We start from the raw sequence: 6,148 nt of genomic DNA on the forward strand, positions 1-6,148 counted from the left end.
CTTCCCTGTCTCTGTACCGGGTTCTTCCCCTCTCACTGGCTCTGTTACAAGTGTAGAGGTTCACCCTCCTCCTCGTACTATACCTACCTCCCCTGTTCCCTCCCAGGTTTCCTCCTCTTCTGCCACCTCCCAGGTTTCTGCCTCTTCTGCCCCCTTCCACACTTCTCCAGTTCCCTCCACCCTTTCGCCCCCCCCTACCTTGGTACAGTCCATTACCGTTCCAATCTTTACTCATCTTCCCCCTACCATCTCCAATATTGTCTCCCATACGACGTCTCTGAATTCCGAAACACTTGAAGCAATCTCTGAATATATTGCAGAGACCAAACCATCAATGGACACTGATCCACCCTCTGTTCCTTCTCTCTCCTCTCCTCCATCTGCGCAACTCCTTTCTTCACAGCGCACCGTTCCTTCGCTGCTTGAACGTTTTCCGCTGCCTCTGCATGTGGACTTTTCTAACCCCTCTAGTCCGTAGGAACCCTTACCTGCGGATTTCAAGTATTTTTATTGCCAATCATGGCCTATTTACAGTGGAATATACGCGGCCTCAGGGGTAAGCTTCAGATGTTACTCTCCCAGTTTTCCCTTGTTGGTGTTTGCTTACAGGAACCAAAATTACAATCTGCTATTATCTCTCCCATCTCAGGCTATAATTTATTGTATTTGTCAGATCCTTTTCCTGATGGGACCTTTAATGAAAGTGCCCTGCTTCTACGCAATGATATTCCGTACCATCAGCTATTTGTTCGTACTTCGCTGCATTACACAGCAGCCTGTATCCACTTGCATAGGTGGTATACGCTCTGTTCTTTATGTCTCTCCTTCTCGGGCATTATCTATTCCGGATATTGCCTTTCTTCTTTCGTCATTACCGCCACCGATTCTGTTACTTGGCGATTTTAATGCCCATCATTTCCTCTGGAGGGGTCTCACTGTGATTCCCGTGGCATTCAGTTAGAGGCTTTTCTTGCCACCCACCCCCTCCATGTTTTAAATACAGGTACTCACACCCATTTTGATCCTCGGACTCACACTCTCTCTTGCATCGATCTCTCAGTCTGCTCTTCCTCCGCCGCATTAGACTTCACTTGGTCTGTTCTCCAGGACTTGCATGACAGCGATCATTTCCCAATCATTCTTACTTCCCCTTCATATTCACCACCTCTTCGCATCCCACGCTGGCAATTTGATCAGGCAAATTGGAACCTTTATTCACACCTAACTGTTTTTAGAGGTTCCTTCTTCGTCCTCCATTGATGAGCTTTTACACCTCTTCTTGTCCTCTGTTTTAACCGCCGCTTCTAATTGTATACCCCAAACTTCGGGCAGGCATTCTCAGAAAGGCATGCCTTGGTGGTCTCCTGCTTGTGCTCGTGCAGTACGTTTGAAACGCGCTGCATGGGGCAGGTACCGGTACAATAGAACCACGGAGAGACTTCTTGATTTTAAGCAGAAGCATGCGATCGCTCGCCGTGTCATCTGTGATGCTAAATGCACTTGCTGGTGAGATTGTCTCCACCATCACCTCTGCTTCCTCTGAGTGCAGTCTGGAAAAAAGTACGAAAACTGAGTGGTAAATATTCTCCTGACCCAGCTCCTGTTCTGCGGGTTGCCGGTGTTGATATAGCAAACCCACTAGATGTTGCCAATGAAATTGGCAATCATCTGGTCCGTATTTCTCAGGGACTCCATCTATGCCCCTCGTTTCTTTCCTCAAAGTCTGCCAGAGAGTTAGCACCCTTGGACTTTTCTTCTCTCAGAGAAGAACAGTATAATGTGCCTTTTACACTTCAGGAACTGGAGGCAACACTCTCAGCTTGCCAATCAGCAGCAGCTGGGCCCGACGACATTCACTTTCGTATGCTACAACATTTACATCAGTCAGCCCTTGTAGTCCTCTTACACCTCTTCAATCTTATTTGGTCACAAGGAGTTCTTCCACAGGTGTGGAAATCTGCCATTGTTCTACCTTTCCGCAAACCAGGCACTACGGGACATGAAGCCTCCCACTATCGTCCCATTGCTCTTACCAGTGCAGTTTGCAAAGTGATGGAACGCCTGGTAAATAGACGTTTAGTGTGGTATTTAGAGACGCACAACAGTCTCTCCACTCCGTCAATATGGCTTTCGTAAGGGACGTTCTACCATAGACCCCTTACTATGCTTGGATACATATGTTCGTAATGCCTTTGCGAATAACCACTCAGTTATTGCCATATTGTTTGACCTTGAGAAGGCATATGACACAACTTGGAGGTATAATATTTTAGCCGAAGCCCACTCTTTAGGCCTTCGAGGCAATCTACCATCCTTCCTTAAGAACTTTTTAACTGACAGGCATTTCCGTGTTCGGGTTAATAATGTGCTCTCCCCGGACTTTATCCAAGCTGAAGGTGTCCCCCAGGGATGTGTTCTGAGCACAACACTTTTTCTCCTTGCTATTAATGATTTGGCCTCTAGTCTTCCATCACATATTTGGTCATCACTATGTTGATGACTTTGCTATTGCCTGTGCAGGCGCTGACTGTCACCTCATTACAGTTTCTTTCCAGCATGCGGTCGACCGTGTTTCCAATTGGGCCACTGCACATGGGTTTAAATTTTCCAGCACTAAAACCCACCTAATTACTTTCACTAGACGCTCTGTCATCTCCGATCATCCTTTGTACCTCTGTGGCTCCCGTATCCCTGAACCTCCTTTACCCCCTCCCTCCAACCTTTCCTAGGCCGACCCCTACCCTACCTTCCTTCCACTACAGACTGATACACTCTTGAAGTCATTCTGTTTCGCTCAATTCTCTCTACATGTCCGAACCACCTCAACAACCCTTCCTCAACCCTCTGGACAACAGTTTTGGTAATCCCGCACCTCCTCCTAACTTCCAAACTACGAATTCTCTGCATTATATTCACACCACACATTGCCCTCAGACATGACATCTCCACTGCCTCCAGCCTTCTCCTCACTGCAACATTCAATATTTACATTAATGTTGAACCAATAGGGAGTTATACAGTACATGGGGATTTGGAGATAATCAGGTCTTATTTAAGGGTAAAGTAGCTCTAATTCCTTGTACCAGAGCCCCCATTCCCAGCACCAAAATACTCCCATTGAAGGTTTTTAATTCAATGTATAATAATACACCATGATGTAAGACAGCATACAGTGGACCCCCGGTTAACGATATTTTTTCACTCCAGAAGTATGTTCAGGTGCCAGTACTGACCGAATTTGTTCCCATAAGAAATATTGTGAAGTAGATTAGTCCATTTCAGACCCCCAAACATACACATACAAACGCACTTACATAAATACACTTACATAATTGGTCACATTTGGAGGTAATCGTTATGCGGGGGTCCACTGTATTTCATAACCCCACATCCATGGTTTGGTAGCTCACTCCTGCACAATTCTAGTCTCCACGGTGTTGCATTCATGTTTTCGTTTAATTTCAGATACTTTCACTATTTCTTTAACCCTTAAACTGTCCAAACAAATCTACGTTCGCATGCGTAGTGCTCCAAAAGTAGATTACATTTTTTTACACATTTTCATAAAAAAAAAAAAGATCAAAGTTTTTTTACACGTTTTCAAATGTAAAAAAAACCAGGTCTACGTTTTTTTACATACTTTCAAATGTTGAAAAAACGTAGATCTACATTTGGACAGTTTAAGGGTTAATGGTTTTAAAAAATATATCTTTCTCCAATTAATTTCCTACCCAACCAATTTATTTTTTCTATTTACTAACACTGAAATGGTATAAACCTCTTCAAGGGGGGCTCCTTGGCGTGGTGAAGAGGCTCTTGGTCTGAGGAATTAGCCCTGTCGGTCTTCTTCCTCAGACCGAACCTAATTACCCCCCATTCTCCCCTCCCCTATCCCATCCTCCCCATCCTCCCCTTTTTCCATTCCTCCTCCTCCTCCTCACCCCTCCCTTTTGCCCTTCCTCTTTTTAGCCTTCGTGATTTCTCCCACAGGCGCGCTAGTTCCTAGGTAGGGGAAAGGACACCGGGGTCGATCCCATTCCGTTGAGGTTTCTTGGCGGTGGCGTAGTTTGCCGTGGAATCTGGATTGCCTAGGGATGTCCCGATCCCTCTCCGGTATCCCGGAGTAGCTTTGGGTGTCTTTTGGGCGACGGGTGTATCTCTGGAAGCCACCGTTCGGATTCCGGGGGTGGTGGCTGAAGGAGGTATGCTTTGTGGCGGATATCCGGCCGCCCTCTCTTTTGTCCACCGAGGTAGCTCGGCAGATGTGAGGTTGCTATCCCGGATTGCTGGTTTACTGGCATGAAGGGTAGGGTATGGCACGGGTTCCATGCTGCATCTGCGCTACTAGCGGTGTCGAGTCCTCTTGGGCGCGGAGGGAGATTTCCGGCCCTTTCATTCCTCCTGGGAACTATTCCTCCCCGCTCCCCCCTTTTTTTATTCTTTTTTTTGTTTTTATTTTCTTTTCTTCTTTCTTTTTTTTTCTTAAAAACAAAAAGCAAAGGAGTAACCTAACCATGGCAGCCCTAGTCCATGAAACCACTACCCCCGGGCCCCTTCTTGATACCGCACCCCATTCTGACCCTGCCTTGTGTTTAGACCACTCTTCGGACACTCCTGATGCCCCTGTACCTCTTGCTGGTGCTGTTTCCTCACCCGCTTCAGGTACCGGGGCTTCGACTGACTCCTTCGATTTGTCTGAACTCCGCTCTCCTTTGACTATGCTTCCGGCTTCTCCCTCTACGGTACGGCAATTTTCGAATCGCCCACCCATTTCATGCCGGACCAACTCCGGTCCTACTCCTAAACGCCAACGTCAATCTCCTGATGATGCTCCGTCGTTACCTTCCCATTCTACTCGGAAACGACCGACACGTCAAGCACTCCCTCTCCACGCTCAGTTTCGGACCACACAATGGACTAAATTCTTTACTTTAAGACCAACTTCTTCTTCTGCCTACCTTTCTGACCATAGTATTGCCAAAGCGCTCCTGCGTCATGTTGGCAGAGATATTTCATTTCACGCTCTCAAGAGCGGTACGCGCATCGTCACTGTCCAGAATGCTACCCAAGCTCATGATCTTTCTCTCCTTTCGAATATCGATACTACTCCTATCACTATTGAAAAACATCTTTCTCTCAATTCTTGTAGTGGTACTGTCATTCTGCCCCATACCATAGTCCAACAGAATTTCCAGTCATGTGGCAATGACATTTTTGAACAGCTGGAACTCCAGGATCTCCCAATCCTCAAAGTAGACACTTATGTCCTTCCTGCCCGGGGGCGGAGACGTTACCCTTGCAATGTGGCTCGTTTAACTTTTGACAGCCGAGAACTCCCGTCCTCTGTATATGTCGCGGGACATCGGTTACAAGTTCGAAAGGTGATACCTACACCGCAACAATGTAGAAATTGCTGGCGTTTTGGTCACCCAGCGAAATATTGCAGATCTATGGCCGAATGCCCAGTCTGTGGTGCCGACAACCATTCTAATACATCTTGCAGTCAACCTCCATCTTGCCTTAATTGTAATGAAGCTCACCCTTCGTACTCCCGCCGTTGCCAGGTCTACTTAAATGAACGTGAAATCCGTTGCCTCAAAGAGGCAGAAGGTCTCCCTTATGCTATGGCAGTTACTCATCTCCGCCTCCAAGGGAGACTACCCCGTGTTTCTTATTCTCGTGTTTCCAAACATCCCCCCACTTCTGGGGTCCCATCTTCTGCAGCCTCCTCTGTTGTTACCCCTCCCATAGCCATTACGGCATCTAATCCTTTTGCTGTCCTTGGCTCTGACGTCCCGACTACAACTCAGTCTGTTCTCACATCTTCGCGTCCTTCCTCACAAGCCCCAGTATCGACAAGACCTCGTACGACACCTAATACCAATCGCCCCTCTACTCAGAAGTCCAAAAAATCCACATTGCTCAAATCTTCTTTGCCCCTTCCTTCCCTTCTTCCACCTCCACACGTTACCTTTCCAGTCTCTGTACCTAGTTCTTCCCCTCTCTCTGGCTCTATTACAAGTGTGGAGATTCACCCTCCTCCTCGTACTATGCCTTCCACCCCCGTCCCCTCCCAAGTTTCTCCCTCTTCTGTCACCTCCCAGGTTTCTACCTCTTCTGTCCCCCCCCACACTTCATCTCCAGTCCC

Source organism: Cherax quadricarinatus, chromosome 45, assembly GCF_038502225.1.
Source record: "Cherax quadricarinatus isolate ZL_2023a chromosome 45, ASM3850222v1, whole genome shotgun sequence".
Classification (NCBI taxonomy): domain Eukaryota; kingdom Metazoa; phylum Arthropoda; class Malacostraca; order Decapoda; family Parastacidae; genus Cherax; species Cherax quadricarinatus.